We start from the raw sequence: 19,183 nt of genomic DNA, 5'->3' as shown, positions 1-19,183 counted from the left end.
CAGTTCGTCCTCGTAAGCCTGAGAGATGGACCGATTGTACTTCATTGCATACTCTGTATGTCTTTTTCTTTGATGCTATTAGGTTATCTACTTGGTATTGCAAAGCATGCTTGTTTGTGAGTGCCTGTTTGGGATAATTGAAGCACTAGGCTTTTGATATTGAGACTGATCACCTTGATATCGATTGTTTGTGTAGACAGGAACCCTAATGGCCACTCGCAGGCGAGGTCGAGCACATTCACGAGAAAGTAAGAATGAGCAGCCAGCCGATAACCATACAAAATTTATGGCGGCAATGGCTAATCTGGCAAACACCGTAGAAACTAATACCGCTGTGACTCTGCAGGCTGTGCAGAGGTTAGGCCAATCGGCTGGGAATGGAAACAGAAATGGCAAAGGAAACACGAATGAGAATGTTGAGGGAAATAGCAATAACACGGGAGGTGCTCCAATGACCTTGGCAACTTTTCTCAAGATTCATTCACCAATTTTCCAAGGATTAACTAACCCCACGGAAGCAGACAATTGGTTTCAGGCCATGGAGTGTGCTTTACAGGCGCAGCATGTTCCGAATAACCAATATGTAGAGTTTTCCGTATATCAGCATCTGGGAGAGGCCCAACACTGGTGGCAAGCCGAGTCCCGCTTGCTACAACTTTAGAATGCCGATGTTCCTTGGGATGTATTCCAAACGGCCTTCTATAAGAAGTACTTTCATGAGTCTGCAAGGGAAGCCAAGGAGATGGAACTTATGCAGCTGAAGCAAGGTTCCTTGTCTGTGGCAGACTACACAAGCAAATTTTAGGAGCTTTGTAGGTTTTCTAGGGTGTGTCAGGGTGCCCCGGAGACCTACGAGAGCTGGAAATATATCAAGTACTAGAGGGGCTTGAAGGACAAAATAATGACTGTTGTGGCTCCTATGGAGATTCGTACCTTTTCCGATCTGGTAAATAAGGCGAGGGTGGTTGAGGAGTATGCCAAAATAGTAGCTGCGTGCAAAGACAATCATGAAGGGAATACTAGCAAGGGACGTGGCGAGTATTTTCATCCGAGGGGTCAGAGTTTTAAGAGAGGAGGATATGCGCCTCAAGGTCAAGGCAGTTTCAAAAAGAACACTTAGAATCAGTTTCAGTACGCCAAAGGAAGAGCAAATCAGAGTGGTTGCTTCAACTGTGGATTGCCTGGTCATATTACGAGTGATTGCACTCGTTGGAAGAACCCAAATGTGGGTCAGAGTTAGCATCAAGGTCGAGTCTTTGCTGTGAATGCCAAAGATGCTTCTAAGGCGGATCTGTTGATGAGAGGTATATGTTTAATTGGTGATAGGCATGTACATACCCCACATCAGACGGTGGTGACTAAGTCAGGGTGTAGGCAAATAGGATTCAAACTTGAGGGTAGAGACTTTGTGCATGATTTGATCTGTTTACCCATGGTTAGGTTGGAGATTATTTTGGGGTTTGATTAGTTATCAAAGAACCGAGTTTTGTTGGATTGCTTTGAGCGGTCGATTCAGTTTATGATGGAAAGAGAAAATGGAGCAGTGATAGCTGAGGGTTATTACCTGAACTCTGTGATGGTGCACTGTAGTGGGGAAGAGTGTCAGGGTTATATCTTGTTGGCTGCTAATGCTTTGGGTGATACCCAGAACTTAGATCAGATCCCGATAGTTAAAGACTTTCTGGAAGTATATGTTTCTGGAAGATATCCCGGAGTTTCCACCTCAAAGAGAGATTAAATTTGCGATTAAATTGGTGCCAAGAGCTGGAGCAGTGTCAATTGCGCCTTATAGGATGGCTCCGATGAAGAAGAAGGATGGACGAATGCGACTGTGTGGATTACCGACAGTTGAATAAAGTGACTGTGAAGAACAAGTACCCGCTGCCAAGGATAGATGATTTGATGGATCAACTGCAAGGAGCTAGAGTATTTTCCAAGATTGATTTGAGATCCGGTTACCATCAGATAAGGGTGAAAGAGGATGATATCCCTAAGTCTGCGTTTAGGATGCGCTATGGACACTACGAGTTTGTGGGGATGTCCTTTGGGTTAACGAATGCACCCGTTGTGTTCATGGATTACATGCGCAGAGTATTTCGTCCCTTTTTGGACAAATTCGTGGTGGTTTTCATAGATGATATCTTGGTTTATTCTAAGACGGCAAAGGAGCATGAGGAACACTTAAAGATTGTGTTGCAAATCTTAAAGGAGCGGAAATTGTATGCTAAGTTGTCCAAGTGTGAGTTTTGAAATGAGGAAGTGAAGTTCTTAGGTCACGTGGTGAGTAAAGGAGGAATAGCAGTAGATCCTTCTAAGGTAGAAGCGGTGATGGAATGGGAAAGACCAACAACAGTGACGAAAGTCAGAAGCTTCTTAGGCTTAGCCGGATATTACCAGAGATTCATTGAAGGGTTTTCCCGGATTGCACTATCGATGACTAAGTTGACAAGGAAGGAGGTACCATTTGTGTGGACGTCGGAGTGTGAAAAAGGTTTTCAAACTTTAAAGGAGAAGTTAACTTCGGTGCCTGTTTTGATCTTGCCGGAACCGCATGAACTATTTGAAGTATATTGTGATGCGTCACTGAAGGGTTTGGGTTGTGTGTTGATGCAACACCGGAATGTGGTGGCTTATGCATCGCGTCAGTTGAGATCGCATGAGGTAAATTACCCAGCTCATGATTTGGAATTAGCGGCGATTGTGTTTGCATTGAAGATTTGGAGACACCACTTGTATGGAGTAAGGTTTAGCGTCTTTTCTGATCATAAGAGTCTCAAGTACATCTTTGATCAGAAGGAATTAATATGCGTCAGAGGAGGTGGATGGAGTTGCTAAAGGATTATGATTTTGAACTAAGTTATCACCCTGGAAAGGGGAATGTGGTGGCAGATGCATTGAGCCGAAAGTCCTTGATAATTGCTTGGATGAGAATCAAGGAAGAAGAGTTACTGGATAAATTTGTTGTTCTTAAGCTGGATATTGGTAAAGTTGTCCTCCAGCAGTTATTTTAACCAGTTAGTGATAAGAGGCATGGAGAATTCACCAAGAATGATGAAAGATTATGGAGGTATAAAAGGAGAATTTGCATACCGAATGTCGGAAGTTTGAGGCAAGACTTGTTGTTGGAAGCTCATAATAGTGGGTTTTCCATTCATCCTAAAAGTACGACGATGTATTATGACTTAAAGAAGATGTTCTGGTGGCCTAGGATGAAAGGTGATGTAGCTACAGCGGTATCGAAGTGCCTAACGTGTCAGAAGATAAAGATAGAGCATCAGAAATAGTTGGGGATGCTACAGCCACTTGAAATACCTTAGTGGAAGTGGGAAGGAGTTGCAATGGATTTTGTGACCGGTTTACCAAGGACTAGGTCGGGATTTGACGCGGTTTGGGTGATCGTGGATCGTTTAGCCAAATCCGCTCATTTTCTGCCTATTCGAGAGTACTGTTCTATGGAGGAGTTAGCAAGGTTGTACATCAAGGAGATAGTAAGGTTGCACGGTGTGCCATCGAGCATAGTATCGGACCGTGATCCTCGATTCACATCAAGGTTTTGGGGAGCTTTCCAAAGGTCTTTTGGTACGAAGTTGTGCCTCAATACCGTATATCATCCACAAACAGATGGACAGTCGGAAATGACTATTCAGACATTGGAGGATACGTTGAGGGCATATGTATTGGATCAACTCGGAAGTTGGGACCATTACAAGTCATTGGTGGAGTTTGCATACAACAATAGTTTTCATGCGAGCATTGGGATGGCTCCGTATTAGGCCTTGTATAGACGGAAGTGCCAATCTCCACTTTGTCGGTATGAATCTGGTGAAGCAAGTGTATTGGGTCCAGACAGAGACTACGGAAAAGATTAAGAAGATTTGGGATAGAATTCTTACTGCTTAGAGTCGACAAAAAAGATATGCGGATCAGAGAAGGAAACCATTAGAATTTGAAGTGGGAAAGCATGTGTTTTTGAGGGTTACACCGACAACTGGGATTGGAAGTGCAATCAAAACCAAGAAGTTGAATCCGAGGTATCTAGGACTGTTTGAGATTCTAAGGCGATTTGGGCCCGTGGCGTATCAAGTAGCTTTGCCACCTCACTTATCCCACTTGCAAGACATATTCCACGTGTCACAACTCCATAAGTACACGTTGGATGCGACACAAGTATTAGAGCCTGAGTCGATCGAGTTGACCGAGAACTTAACTTTTCAAGTAACAACGGTGCGTATCGATGAAACTAGTGTGAAGAAGCTGCAAGGAAAAGAAGTTCAGTTGGTAAAAGTAGCTTGGGAGCAAGCAGTAATTGAAGAGCATACTTAGGAATTGGAGTCCGAGATGCAGAAGGATTATCCTGAGCTGTTACCAGGTAGTCATTAAATTTTGAGGGCAAATTTTCTTATTTGGTGGGGAGAATGTAAGAACCGAACTTAATTAATCATTTAATTAAGTAATTAATATTGCCCAAATTAGGTTCCAAAAATTTAGAATGAGAATTTGAGGATTTAAATATATTTTTGGACTCAGTAGGGTTTTCTGATTCAGAAAATATGTTTTCTGCAAAACACCGTGAAAAATCGCAAACCGATAGCTAAACCAGTAGAACCGGTTCAAGTCTGCCCGGTACAGCGCGAGAAAAAGTGAACACAGTCAAAAATCTTAGAAAAATAATAGAAGTCAAAAATCGGGCGTTAATTTTAAAGGTTTGGCCCAAAGTTGGGCGAACCATGCTAAAAACGCTAACGGGTTAGATTGGGCCCAAGCCCAACATATATAAAGGTTCATTAATGAACTCTTCAGCCATAACACAACACACACACACACACCAGAAATTGAGAGAAGAAGGAGAAGAGAGAAGAAGCACTATTCTCTTCTCACTTTAATCTGCGATATCTCGAGCTATGGTGCTCCGATTCGCGTGTCGTCAGCGGCTACGCAAAGCTCTCACCGAGCCCATCACTTCTATTCAAGCTTTGTGGTAAGCTTTTTGAAATTTTCTGCCCAGTTTTTGTGCCCTTGTGAAATTCGAATTTTGGGGTTTGGTTTTGAGAGAAATCTTGTGTTTTGGGAGTTTAGGTACACTCTAGAACTTGATTGCTTGTGATTTTGGCTTCCAAAAACTGTTGGGTAAGGTGAGTTGCTCTTGAACCCTTGTGAAATTTCAATTATAATGAGCCCTAGGTTGATTTATGATGATTTATGTATATATAGCTTGATTATGGTGAGTTTGGAGCTTGTTGGTGATTGTTGATGCTTGTTGGAGATTCTTGGTGGCTTAGATTATGATTGAAAGGTTGCTTGTGCCCAATTTAGGTTTTTATCATATTGAAAATCGGCCAAGTTATGGTTTTGGTTTTCTCTATGTGGTATATAATACTCATGGACATTTAGGCTAGTGACCCATAGGATAGGTTTGGATTTTTGTGGTTGTTGATGATGGTTGATTGATTATGTATGTTGAATTGATATTGCTATGTTGAGAAGTAATGATGTTGAGGTATGATGTTTTATGACTTTGAATGATTGTATATTGTTGGATATTGATAAAAAGCAAGAATGAGATTGATGATGAGAATTGATAGTGATAAAATGATTATTGGTGATTGTGTTGGTGGAGGATTGACTTTGGTATCATATATTTGAGGTTTAACGGTTGAGAATGGTGTAATATGTTATAAAGAGTAGATTATGATGGAAAATGGAGTTTGGAAAGGTTTTATTTGGTTTTGGTTGGTTTGAGTTGTGAAAATGAGGAAATTGGTAAATTGTGAACTTTTGATAAAAGTTGGTTTTTTAGTGAACTTTGTCTGATCATAACTTATGTCTCAGTTTTCAAAATTTGTTGAAATTGGTTTAGAATTAAATTTTATTGAAAAGTCTTCAAATTGATATAAAGTTTGTAAAATTTGGATTTTTGTAGAGGAAGTTATGATCATTCAAAGATTGGTGTCAAAATCTGAAACTTTGCAAAGTTGCAAAAATTTGTGATTTCTGGTATGTGCGCACGCACAGCCTTGTGTGCACTCTCACCCCTACAACTTTTTAAACATGTGCACACGCATACGCAGAGGCAGGCAATCTGTTTAGAGCGCTAGCACTGCTTGTGCGCGCACATACCCAATTAACATTTACAACCTGTGCGCACGCACTGCCCTATGCGCACGCACACGTTTGGAAGGGCAATCTGTAGAGGGCGCGAGCACGCCTTGTGCACGCGAACAGAATTATAAAATTTTGTACCTTTGCGTACGCACACCTCTATGCGTACGCACACCTCTATGCGTATGCACATGTTTTTAAACTTCTCCTGTGCGTGCGCACGTGCACGCCCTGTTTCACAAACTTAACTTTGTTTTCAACTATTCCACCTTCCCAACAAGATTGTAAGCTTTTGTGATACCATTTTAAGACTCTTGGGCTAATTTTTGAGTATGAGAACATGAGAAATAACCTAAGGGATTTAGTTGATATTATTATGAAAAATTAGAAAACGGAGGCTTAGGTTTTTGGTGTATTGAGGATGGATTGATGGCATGTGAAGGTAGATTGGTATATGAAATGAGAACTGATGAATTGTTGAGTTTGGAACTGAAATGTGAATTGACAGTAGTTGAGATGAGTCGAGAACTCATAATGGGAATGTTGATTTGACAGTGGTTGAGATGAGTCGAGGATTCGAATCTGCAATGATGATTCATTGATGTATTGAAAATGTTTTTGGAAAAACCACTGAACTACTATTTTATATTGAGATTATGAGATGCTATGTGCCAGGCAGGGACGGTGGTTAATCCTGCCTGTCAAGGTAGCAGCGGCGGCGTAAGGATGGTGGTTAATCCCGCTTACGTTGAGATGTGAGGTCTGAGGCAAGAGTATCCCGCTCGCATCCCTTCGGATCAATAGAGTGTGTAGGCACAAAATCCTGAACGGTGATCCGAGCGTCATATCTCGGGGGTTCCCAATGATGATTCCGAAGGGCGACATCTCCATGGAGATGTTTCGGGTTGGCAGTTGAATCGACAATGTGATATCATAGCCAGTAGGACAGGCATTCATCATGTTCATCTTCTATCTGTTTGTTTGCTTTGTGACTTGTAATTGCTTGCCTAATTATATAACATGTCTAATTGCTACTTGAATTACTTGCCTTACTTGCCAATACTTGTGCTTTACTTGCATTGTATATAATTGTGCTTTCTACTGGGATTGAGGAGGTTCGGAAGGTGGTGGCGATGGGATCGCATGAAGGATAGATTGGTCAAGGCTGTAGGACAGTGGTGTTGGTTAGAATAGAAAATCCACTAAGATAGATTACCTTTTTATTGTATTATGGTTTAAATATTGCTTTACTGTTTTAGTTATGCCTTAAGATTGAATCTTGTGATGGATATGAAGTCTAAGATTGCCTTTGGTGTCCCGGGGTCTTATATCCTACATCACTGGGCACTGTTACCATACTGAGAACCTCCAGTTCTCACACCATATTCTGTTGTTGTGTTTCAGATGCAGGTCGCAACCCACCTCGGTGAGCTGCTTGGATGGTGACAGAACCAGAGGATCCTATTACTCTTGAAGTCTTTTTTAGTTGTTTTGTTTATATATATCTCTCGCTTTTGTATTTTGTTTTTGCTTAGAGGCTTGTATTTGAGAGACACAAGTTTGTATAAGCTGATTTTACTGTCTGGTTCTGTTTTGTCTGTTTATAACTAGCTGGCTTAAACTCCGCGAGCTGTGGCTAGATTCTTATACTATTATTCTCTTATCTTTTGTTACATTATATCTATATCTTGTGCTTTAAGTTAGACGCTTTGTTTGCACGTTTTGTGCTTTTTAAATCCTGCTTTTTAGCTATATCCTTTATCGGGCTTCTAGATTATTTTATTATTTCTTCTATATATTATATGTATGAGCTTAGAACTGTCGTAACCTTTGATTAACCTTTGCTTTTCGACGCGAGGTAAAGGTTAGGCTAATTAGGGTGTTACGAAGTTGCTCAGTACCTAGGAATTCAGATGAAGCTGAATGCCAAGCTATTTGGCACAGAGCCACTGGAGGAAGAACCTCCCGTGCTCACCAAGGAACTCAATCCCTTGGTTCATCAGAAGATACCTCAAAAGAAGCTGGATCCCGGACATTTCTTAATTCCTTGCACCATAGGTACCATGACATTTGATAAGGCTCTGTGTGACCTAGGGTCAAGCATAAACCTCATGCATCTCTCTATAATGAAGAAGCTAGAAAACTTTGAGGTATAAGCTACAAGAATCTCAATAGAGATGGCAAACAAGTCCATGAAAAAGGCTTATGGACTGGTAGAGGATGTGTTGGTGAAGGTTGAAGACCTTTACATCCCTGCTGACTTCATAATCCTAGATATTGGGGAGGAAGAGGATGAATGCATCATCCTTGGAAGACCCTTCCTACCTACAGCCAAGCTTGTGATTGATGTAGACAGAGAAGAACTAATCCTGTAATTAGATGAGGACTATCTTGTGTTCAAGGTTCATAAACCTCATTCTACCTCAACTGAAGGAAGCACCATTCATAAACATGGAGTACTTCAACCATTCCTCTCAGTACAGAGCCTAACAGAGCCCCCAAAAACCAACTCTAAGTTTGGTGTTGGGCAACCATCATCAAGCTCTAAGTGGAATGGTGATGAATCCATATTTGATGATGATTTTTCGGTTAGAATTAAATGGATTTCATCACATAAACTTGCACTTATTCCCTTGAATAGCATGCTTTTGAACTTTCCTCCCAAATTGTGCTTGATATTGAAAACATGTTCTTTTATGCTTAATTTGATCTATTTTTTATTCCATTTGCCTTCCATTCAATGCCTTGATGTTGTTTGTGAGTGAATTCAAGTTTATAAGGTAAGACTGGGTTGGAGAAAATGGAAGAAGAGCTTGCAAAATGAAGGAAGCATGAAGAATCAAAGGAGAAGAGTTCAGAGACGTGTGCGTGCGCACAGCCTTCTGTGCACCCACACAGGAACCCAAGCAGAGCGCGTAGATCAGTTCAAGCGTGTTGCGCGTCCTGCCTAGCATCGCCTAGTGTGCGTGCGTACAGCTTCTTGTGCGTACGCACAAGAGAGAATTTTTGCAAAGTGTGCGGATGCGCACGCCTGTGCGTCCGCATAGGTGTCCGTGCATGACCTCATTAGAAAAGCACGTGCCTCGTGATTTGAGGGCATTGGGGGCCTATTTTTGAAGTCTTAGAGCTCATATTAGAGGGGAAATGAAGGAAATAACATAGCATGGCATTAGTATAGTTTTAGGGGTAGAATAGAAGGTTTTTTTAGTTTAGTTTTCTCTAAGTTTTCTCATCTTCTCCATTAGGGTTTTATTAAGGTTTTATATTCCAAGTGCCATTTCTATTTTTTATCACTGGATATTGCTAATCTCATTGTAAGTATTCTCTTGTTAATACTTTTTATGGTTATATTATCATTACTCTTTCTTCTCATTCAAGATATCGTCAAATTTTGTTTCTCTTTTGCAATTCCACTTTCTTGTTGATGAGTTTGATGTTTAATGTTTATTTCATGATTTCTTATGTTATTATTGTTGATTGAGAATAATTGTTGCTTTTAATTCCAAGTCTTTTCTTATTTTTCTCATGATTAAGCTTTTTTCCCACCAAGTGTTTGACAAAATGTCAAACATGGTTTTCGGCTAAATTTTTGCTCCTTGGCTTGGGAGAAGTGAGTGATGAGCGGATAATTTATACGCTTTTTGGCATTGTTTTTAGGTAGTTTTTAGTATAATCTAGCTACCTTTAGGGATGTTTTCATTAGTTTTTATGCTAAATTTACATTTCTGGACTTTACTATGAGTTTGTGTGTTTTTCTGTGATTTCAGGTAATTTCTAGCTGAAATTGAGGGACCTGAGCAAAACTCTGATAACAGGCTGACAAAGGACTGCTGATGCTGTTGGATTCTGACCACACTGCACTCAAAATGGATTTTCTGGAGCTACAGAACTCCAAATGGCGCGTTCTCAATGGAGTTAGAAAGTAGACATCTAGAGCTTTCCCGCAATATATAATAGTCCATACTTTATTCGAGATTTGATGACGTAAACTGGCGCTCAACGCCAGCTCTATGCTGCATTCTAAAGTCAAACGCCAGAAACAAGTCACGAACCAGAGTTGAACGCCAAAAACACGTTACAACTTGGCGTTCAACTCCAAGATAAGCATCAGCTCGTGTAAAGATCAAGCTCAGCCCAAACATACACCAAGTGGGCCCCGGAAGCGGATTTATGCATCAATTACTTACTTCTGTAAACCCTAGTAGCTAGTTTAGTATAAATAGAACTTTTTACTAGTATATTAAACGTCTTTGGACAACTGACGGTTCATCTTGTTGCTCAGATTAGGTAATTTTCTTCTTTGTTTTATTTTCAAAAATTTTTCAAAAAAAAATTTATCCCTATTTTCGAAAAAATTTTAATTAAAAATAAATTATTCTATGGCTTCAAAACTTTTAAGAATGGATTCTAGAGTTTCATGAAGCATGTTGAATCCAAGCTGGCTGTAAAGCCATATCCAATTTCTTTTGAACTGAGGCTTCCTCTTCACATGCTTGAACTATGTATGCTAAAGCTTGGCTGGCTATTAAGCCATGTCCAATTCCTAGATCGGAGCTTTAGGCTAAACATTGAAAAATTCCTGGAATTCTTCTTAAAAATTTTGAATTTCTTATTTTCTTTTTCCTATATATTTTTCGAAAAATACAAAGTAAAATCTAAAAAATATATATATAAAAGAAAATACAAAAAAATCATAAAACAAAAAAAACCAAAAATATTTTGTGATACTTGTTTGAGTCTTGGGTCATGTTTTAAGTTTGGTGTCAATTGCATGCTTTAAAAATATTTCTTGCATTTTTTGAAAATTCATGCATTCATAGTGTTCTTCATGATCTTCAAGTTGTTCTTGGTAAGTCTTCTTGTTTGATCTTGATGCTTTCTTGTTTTGTGTCTTTTATTGTTTTTCATGTGCATCTTTGCATTCATATTGTCTAAGCATTAAAGATTTCTAAGTTTGGTGTCTTGCATGTTTTCTTTGCATCAAAAATTTTTCAAAAATATGTTCTTGATGTTCATCATGATCTTCAAGGTGTTCTTGGTGTTCATCTTGACATTCATAGTGTTCTTGCATGCATCATGTGTTTTGATCCAAAATCCTCATGTTTTGGATCATTTTTATGTTTTTCTCTATCATCATTAAAAATTCAAAAAATAAAAAAATTTATCTTTTCCTTATTTCTCTCAAAAATTCAAAATTTTGGGTTGACTTGGTCAAAAATTTTTAAAATAAGTTGTTTTCTTGTTAGTCAAGTCAAAATTTCAAATTTTAAAAATCTTATCTTTTTAAAACTTTTTCAAAAATTAAATCTTTTTCATTTTTCTTATTAATTTTCGAAAAATCTTTAAAATATTTTTCAAAAATCTTTTTCTTAATTTTATCTTTATTTTCGAAAATTATGCTAACAATTAATATGATTGATTCAAAAATTTGAAGTTTATTACTTTCTTATTAAGAAAGGTTCAATCTTTAAATTCTAGAATCTTATCTTTTAGTTTCTTGTTAGTTATGTAATTAATTTTAATTTTAAAAATTAAATTTTTTCTAACCATATCTTTTTAATCATATCTTTTATATCATATCTTTTTCAAAATTTTATCTTTTTCAAAAATTTGATTTCAAAATATCTTATCTAACTTCTTATCTTCTTATCTTTTCAAATTTGATTTTAATATCTTTTTCAACTAACTAATTAACTTTTTGTTTGTTTCTTATCTTTTTCAAAATCACCTAACTAATTTTTCCTCTCTAATTTTCGAAAATATCTCATCCCTTTTTCAAAATTCTTTTTAAATTAACTAATTGTTTTAAATTTTAATTTTAATTCTATCTCACCTTTAATTTTCAAAAATTATTAACTGCTTTTCAAAATTAATTTTTGAATTCTCTCTCTCTCATCTTCCTCTATTTATTTATTTATTTATTCACTAACACTTTTCTTCATCTCAAATCACTACCTCTATCCTTACCCTTGTGTTTGGATTCTCCATTCTTCTTATTCCCTTTCTTCTTCTACTAATAATAAGGAACCTCTTTACTGTGACATGGAGGATTCCTCCTCCTTTTTCTGTTCTCTTCTTTCTCGTATGAGCAGGAACAAGGAAAAAGGCATTCTTGTTGAAGCTGATCCAGAACCTGAAAGGACTCTGAAGAGGAAACTAAGAGAAGCTAAATTACAACAATCCAGAGACAACCTTACTAAAATTTTCGAACAAGAGAAGGAGATGGCAGCCGAACCTAACAACAATAATGCAAGGAGGATGCTTGGTGATTACACTACACCTACTTCCAAGTTTGATGGAAGAAGCATCTCAATCCCTACCATTGAGGCAAACAATTTTGAGCTAAAACCTCAACTAGTTGCTCTAATGCAACAAAACTGTAAGTTTCATGGACTTCCATCAGAAGATCCCTATTAGTTTTTAACTGAGTTCTTGCAGATCTGTGAGACTGTAAGGACGAATGGAGTAGATCCTAAAGTCTACAGGCTCATGCTTTTCCCTTTTGCTGTAAGAGACAGAGCTAGAACATGGTTGGATTCACAAGCTAAGGATAGCCTGGACTCTTGGGATAAGTTGGTCACGGCCTTCTTGGCTAAATTTTTTCCTCCTCAAAAGCTGAGCAAGCTTAGATTGGATGTTTAGACATTCAAACAAAAAGATGGTGGATCCCTCTATGAAGCTTGGGAAAGATACAAGCAGATGACCAAAAGGTGTCCTTCTGACATGCTTTCAGAATGGACCATTCTGGATATATTCTATTATGGTCTGTCTGAGTTCTCTAAGATGTCACTGGACCATTCTGCAGGTGGATCCATTCACCTAAAGAAAATGCCTGCAGAAGCTCAAGAACTTATTGACATGGTTGCAAATAACCAGCTCATGTACACTTCTAAGAGGAATTCCGTGAATAATGGGACGCCTCAGAGGAAGGGAATTTTTGAGATTGATGCTCTGAATGCCATATTGGCTCAGAACAAAATGTTGAATCAGTAAGTCAACATGATTTCCCAATGTCTGAATGGATGGCAAAATGCATCCAACAATACTAAAGAGGCATCTTCTGATGAAGAAGCTTATGATCCTGATAACCCTTGCAGGGGTAAATTACTTAGGTGAACCTTATGGAAACACCTACAATTTATCATGGATAAATCATCCAAATTTCTCATGGAAGGATCAACAAAAGCCTCAACAAGGCTTTAATAATGGTGGACAAACTAGGCTCAACAATAGCAAGCCTTTTCCATCATCTTCTCAGCAACAGACAAAGAATCCTGAGCAAAGCACTTCTAATTTAGCTAATCTAGTCTCTGATCTGTCTAAGGCCACTTTAAGTTCCATGAGTGACACAAGATCCTCCATTAGAAATTTGGAGGCACAAGTAGGCCAGCTGAGTAAGAAAGTTACTAAAACCCCTCCTAGTACTCTCCCAAGCAATACAGAAGAGAATCCAAAGAGAGAGTGCAAGGCCATTGATATACTCAACATGGCCAAATGCAAGAAGGAGGGAGAGGACGCGAATCCCAATGAGGAAGATCTCATGGGACGTCTCTCAAGCAGGAAGGAGTTCCCTATTGAGGATCCAAAGGAATCTGAGTCTCATATAGAGACCATAGAGATTCCATTAAATCTCCTTTTGCCATTCATGAGCTCTGAAGATTATTCTTCCGCTGAAGAGGATGAAGATGTAACTGGAGAGCAAGTTGCTCAATATCTAGGAGCCATCATGAAGCTGAATGCCAAGTTATTTGGTAATAAGACATGGGAAGGTGAACCTCCATTGCTCATTAGTGAACTTGATACATGGGTTCAGCAAACTTTACCTCAAAAGAAACAAGATCCTGGGAAATTCTTAATACCCTGTACCATAGGCACCATGACCTTTGAGAAAGCTCTGTGTGACCTAGGGTCAGGCATAAATCTTATGCCACTCTCTGTAATGGAGAAACTAGGAATCATTGAGGTACAGCCTGCCTTATTCTTATTACAATTGGCAGACAAGTCAGTAAGACAAGCTTATGGATTAGTAGAGGACGTTTAGTAAAGGTTAAAGGCCTTTACATTCCTGCCGATTTCATAATCTTAGACACTAGAAAGGAGGAGGATGAATGCATCATCCTTGGAAGACCTTTCCTAGCCACAGCAGAAGCTGTGATAGATGTTAACAGAGGAGAATTAGTCCTTCAATTGAATAGGGACTACCTTGTGTTTAAGGCACAAGGCCATCCCTCTGTGACAAAAGAGAGTAAACATGAAGAGTTAAGTTTGGTGCTGGGAGGCCACAACCAAACTCTAAGTTTGGTGTTGAATCCTCAAAACCAAACTCTAAGTTTGGTGTTGGGACTATACAACATTGACCTGATCACCTGTGAGGCTCCATGAGAGCCAACTGCCAAGCTATTGACATTAAAGAAGCGCTTATTGGGAGGCAACCCAATTTTTATTTATCTAATTTTATTTTTTATTTTATCATTCTTTTATGTTTTATTAGGTACATGATCATGTGGAGTCACGAAAAGAATTATTAAAATTAAAAATAGAATCAAAAACAGCAGAAGAAAAATCACACCCTGGAGGAAGGACTTACTGGCGTTTAAATGCCAGTAAGGAGCATCTATCTGGCGTTCAACGCCAGAACAGAGCATGAATCTGGCGTTGAACGCCAGAAACAAGCAACACCCTGGCATTCAAACGCCAGGAATGCACCCTGAGGAGAGCTGGCGCTGAACGCCAGAAACAAGCATGGAACTCGCGTTCAACGCCAGAAACATGCTACACATGGGCGTTGAACGCCCAGAACATGCATCACTTCGGCGTTTAAACGCCAGAATTGCATGCAAAGGCATTTTACATGCCTAATTGGTGCAAGGATGTAAATCCTTGACACCTCAGGATCTGTGGACCCCACAGGATCATCTCAGGATCTGTAGACCCCACAGGATCCCCACCTACCATATTCTCCCCTCTTCTCAGCATTCATCCTCTTTTTCCAATAAACACTCTTCCCCAAAATCCTTCACCAATCACCTCAATCTCTCTTCCTAATTACCCCCCTTCACCACTCATATCCATCCACTCTTCCCCATAAACCCCACCTACCTTCAAAATTCAAATTTCTTTCCCACCCAAACCCACCCTAAATGGCCGAACCTACTCCCTCTCCTCTCCCTATATAAACCCCTCCATTCTCCTTAATTTTCACACCACACAACCTCCTCTTCTACACCTTGGCCGAATACACCTCCCCTACTCTCCTCCATATTTTCTCTTCTTCTTCTTCTTTTCTTTCTTCTCTTGCTCGAGGGTGAGCAATATTTTAAGTTTAGTGTGGTAAAAGCATAAGCTTTTTGTTTTTCCATTACCATTGATGGCACCTAAGGCCGGTTCAATTAAGAAGACTGGACCTCAAGCCTGTGGCTAGAGGATGGTTGGAGTTCATCCAACGTTCCATCATCCCCACTAGCAACCGATCTGAAGTTACTGTGGATCAGGCCATCATGATTCATAGCATCATGAATGGAGAGGAAGTAGAAGTTCATGAAGTCATCTCCCTTGAATTCTACAAAATAGCCGAAAAGCCCTCTACCTTGGCAAGGCTAGCTTTTCTTCATCTTATTTGCCATCTATGTTACTCAGCTAGAGTCATCATAGAAGGAGACATCCCCATTGAGGAGGACAAGCCCATCACTAAGAAAAGAATGGAGCAAACAAGAGAGCCCACTCATGGAACCCAAGAGACGCATGAGGAAGCTCATCACCAAGAAGTCCCAGAAATGCCTCAAGGGATGCACTTTCCTCCCAACAACTATTGAGAACAACTCAACACTTCTCTAGAAGATTTGAGTTATAATATGGATCAATTGAGGGAGGAACATCAAGAGCACTCCATCATTCTCCATGAAATTAGAGAAGATCAAAGAGCAATGAGGGAGGAGCAACAAAGGCAAGGAAGAGATATAGAAGAACTCAAGGACATCATTGGTTCTTCAAGAAGAAAGCGCCACCATCACTAAGGTGGATTCATTCCTTGTTCTTATTTTTCTATTTTTTTTTCGGTTTTTATGCTTATTATGTCATCTATAATTGTGTATTTGTTACATGATCATTAGTATTTAGTAACTATGTCTTAAGGCTATAAATAATCCCATGAATCCTTCACCTCTCTTAAATGAAAACATGAATTTTGAAATTATCCTTGAATTTAGTTTAATTATATTGATGTGGTGACAATACTTTTCGTTTTCTAAATGAATGCTTGAACAGTGCATATTCTTTATCTTGTTGTTTATTAATGTTAAAATTGTTGGCTCTTGAAAGAATGATGAACAAGGAGAAATGTTATTGACAATCTGAAAAATCATGAAATTGATTTTTGAAGCAAGAAAAAGCAGTGAAGAACAAAGCTTGTGAAAAAAAATTATTAAGAAAAAGAAAAAGCAAGCAGAAAAAAGCCAATAGCCCTTAAAACCAAAAGGCAAGGGTAAATAGGATCCAAGGCTTTGAGCATCAATGGTTAGGAGGGCCCAAGGAAATAAAATCCAGGCCTAAGCAGCTAAATCAAGCTGTCCCTAACCATGTGCTTATGGCATGCAGGTCCAAGTGAAAAGTTTGAGACTGAGTGGTTAAAGTCGTGATCCAAAGCAAAAAGAGTGTGCTTAAGAGCTCTGGACACCTCTAACTGGAGACTTTAGCAAAGTTGAGTCACAATCTAAAAAGGTTCACCCAGCTATGTGTCTGTGGCATTTATGTATCCAGTGGTAATACTGGAAAACAAAATGCTTAGGGCCACGGCCAAGACTCATAAAAGTAGCTGTGTTCAAGAATCAACATACTTAACTAGGAGAATCAATAACACTATCTGAAATTCTAAGTTCCTATAGATGCCAATCATTCTAAACTTTAAAGGAAAAAGTGAGATGCCAAAACTGTTCAGAGGCAAAAAGCTACAAGTCCCGCTCATCTAATTAGAATTAATATTCATTGATATTTTGGGATTTATAGTATATTCTCTTCTTTTTATCCTAATTTATTTTCAGTTGCTTTGGGACAAGCAACAATTTAAGTTTGGTGTTGTGATGAGCGGATAATTTATACGCTTTTTGGCATTATTTTTAGGTAGTTTTTAGTATAATCTAGCTACTTTTAAGGATGTTTTCATTAGTTTTTATGCTAAATTCACATTTCTGGACTTTACTATGAGTTTGTATGTTTTTATGTGATTACAGGTAATTTCTGGCTGAAATTGAGGGACCTGAGCAAAACTCTGATAAAAGGCTGACAAAGGACTGCTGATGCTGTTAGATTCTGACCTCCCTGCACTCGAAATGGATTTTCTGGAGCTACAGAACTCCAAATGGCGCGCTCTCAACGGCGCTGGAAATTAGACATCCAGAGCTTTCAAGAAATATATAATAGTCCATACTTTATTTGAGATTTGATGACGTAAACTGGCACTTAACGCCAGCTCTATGCTGCATTCTGGAGTCAAACGCCAGAAACACGTCACGAACCAGAGTTGAACGCCAAATACACGTTACAACTTGGCGTTCAACTCCAAGATGAGCCTTAGCTCGTGTAAAGATCAAGCTCAGCCTAAACATACACCAAGTGGGCACCGGAAGCGGATTTATGCATCAATTACTTACTTCTGTAAACCCTAGTAGCTAGTTTAGTATAAATAGAACTTTTTACTAGTATATTAAATGTCTTTGACCATAACGTCTTTGATTGTCTAGTCTAGGATTGTATTTTGTGATATTTTGATCACGTTTGGGGGCTGGCCATTCGGCCATGCCTGAACTTACATCACTTATGTATTTTCATCGGTGGAGTTTCTACACACCATAGATTAAGGGTGTGGACCTCTGCTGTACCTCAAGTTTCAATGCAATTACTACTATTTTCTATTCAATTCTGCTTGTTCTTATTCTAAGATATTCGTTGCACTTCAACATGATAAATGTGATGATCCGTGACACTCATCATCATTCTCACCTATGAACGCGTGACTGACAACCACTTCCGTTCTACCTTAGACCGGGCGCATATCTCTTGGATTCCTTAATCAGAATCTTCATGGTATAAGCTAGAATTGATGGCGGCATTCATGGGAATCCGGAAAGTATAACCTTGTCTGTGGTATTCCGAGTAGGATTCCGGGATTGAATGACTGTGACGAGCTTCAAACTCGTGATTGTTGGGTGATGAGCGGATAATTTATACGCTTTTTGGCATTGTTTTTAGGTAGTTTTTAGTAAGTTCAAGCTACTTTTAGGGATGTTTTCATTAGTTTTTATGTTAAATTCACATTTCTGGACTTTACTATGAGTTTGTGTGTTTTTCTGTGATTTCAGGTAATTTCTGGCTGAAATTGAGGGACTTGAGCAAAACTCTAAAAAAGGCTGACAAAAGGACTGCTGATGCTGTTGGAATCTGACCTCCCTGCACTCGAAATGGATTTTCTGGAGCTACAGAACTCCAATTGGCGCGCTCTCAACGGCGTTGGAAAGTAGACATCCAGAGCTTTCCAGCAATATATAATAGTCCATACTTTATTTGGAAATTGACGACGTAACATGGCGTTGAACGCCAAGTACATGTTGCTGTCTGGAGTTAAACGCCAGAAAAACATCATGATCCGGAGTTGAACGCCCAAAACACGTCATAACTTGGAGTTCAACTCCAAGAAAAGCCTCAGCTCGTGGATAGATCAAGCTCAGCCCAAGCATACACCAGGTGGGCCCCGGAAGTGGATTTATGCATCAATTACTTACTCATGTAAACCCTAGTAGCTAGTCTAGTATAAATAGGATAAGTTACTATTGTATTGGACATCTTTTGACAGTTTAATCTCTTGACTATTCGGTCACTTGATCATGGAGAGGGCTGGCCATTCGGCCATGCCTGAACCTTTTACTTATGTATTTTCAACAGTGGAGTTTCTGCACACCATAGATTAAGGGTATGGAGCTCTGCTGTACCTCAAGTTTCAATACAATTGTTATTACTTTCTATTCAATTCTCTTCTATTCTTATTCCAAGATATACGCTACACTTAACTTTGATGAATGTGATGATCCGTGAC

General features: G+C 39.0%; 1 non-coding gene across 1 annotated transcript; it reads right to left on the bottom strand.

Moving 5' to 3' along the window:
• Positions 1–12,720: 12,720 nt before the first annotated feature.
• LOC127742184 (small nucleolar RNA R71) lies at positions 12,721–12,828 on the bottom strand. The gene has a single exon (XR_008003371.1). It is a non-coding gene; the product is annotated as a small nucleolar RNA R71 (small nucleolar RNA).
• Between the last annotated feature and the right edge of the window lie 6,355 nt (positions 12,829–19,183).

This window comes from Arachis duranensis, chromosome 9, assembly GCF_000817695.3.
Source record: "Arachis duranensis cultivar V14167 chromosome 9, aradu.V14167.gnm2.J7QH, whole genome shotgun sequence".
NCBI lineage: Eukaryota > Viridiplantae > Streptophyta > Magnoliopsida > Fabales > Fabaceae > Arachis > Arachis duranensis.
The sequence above is the reverse complement of the archived record's forward strand: the minus strand, read 5'-3'. Positions and strand labels throughout refer to the sequence as shown.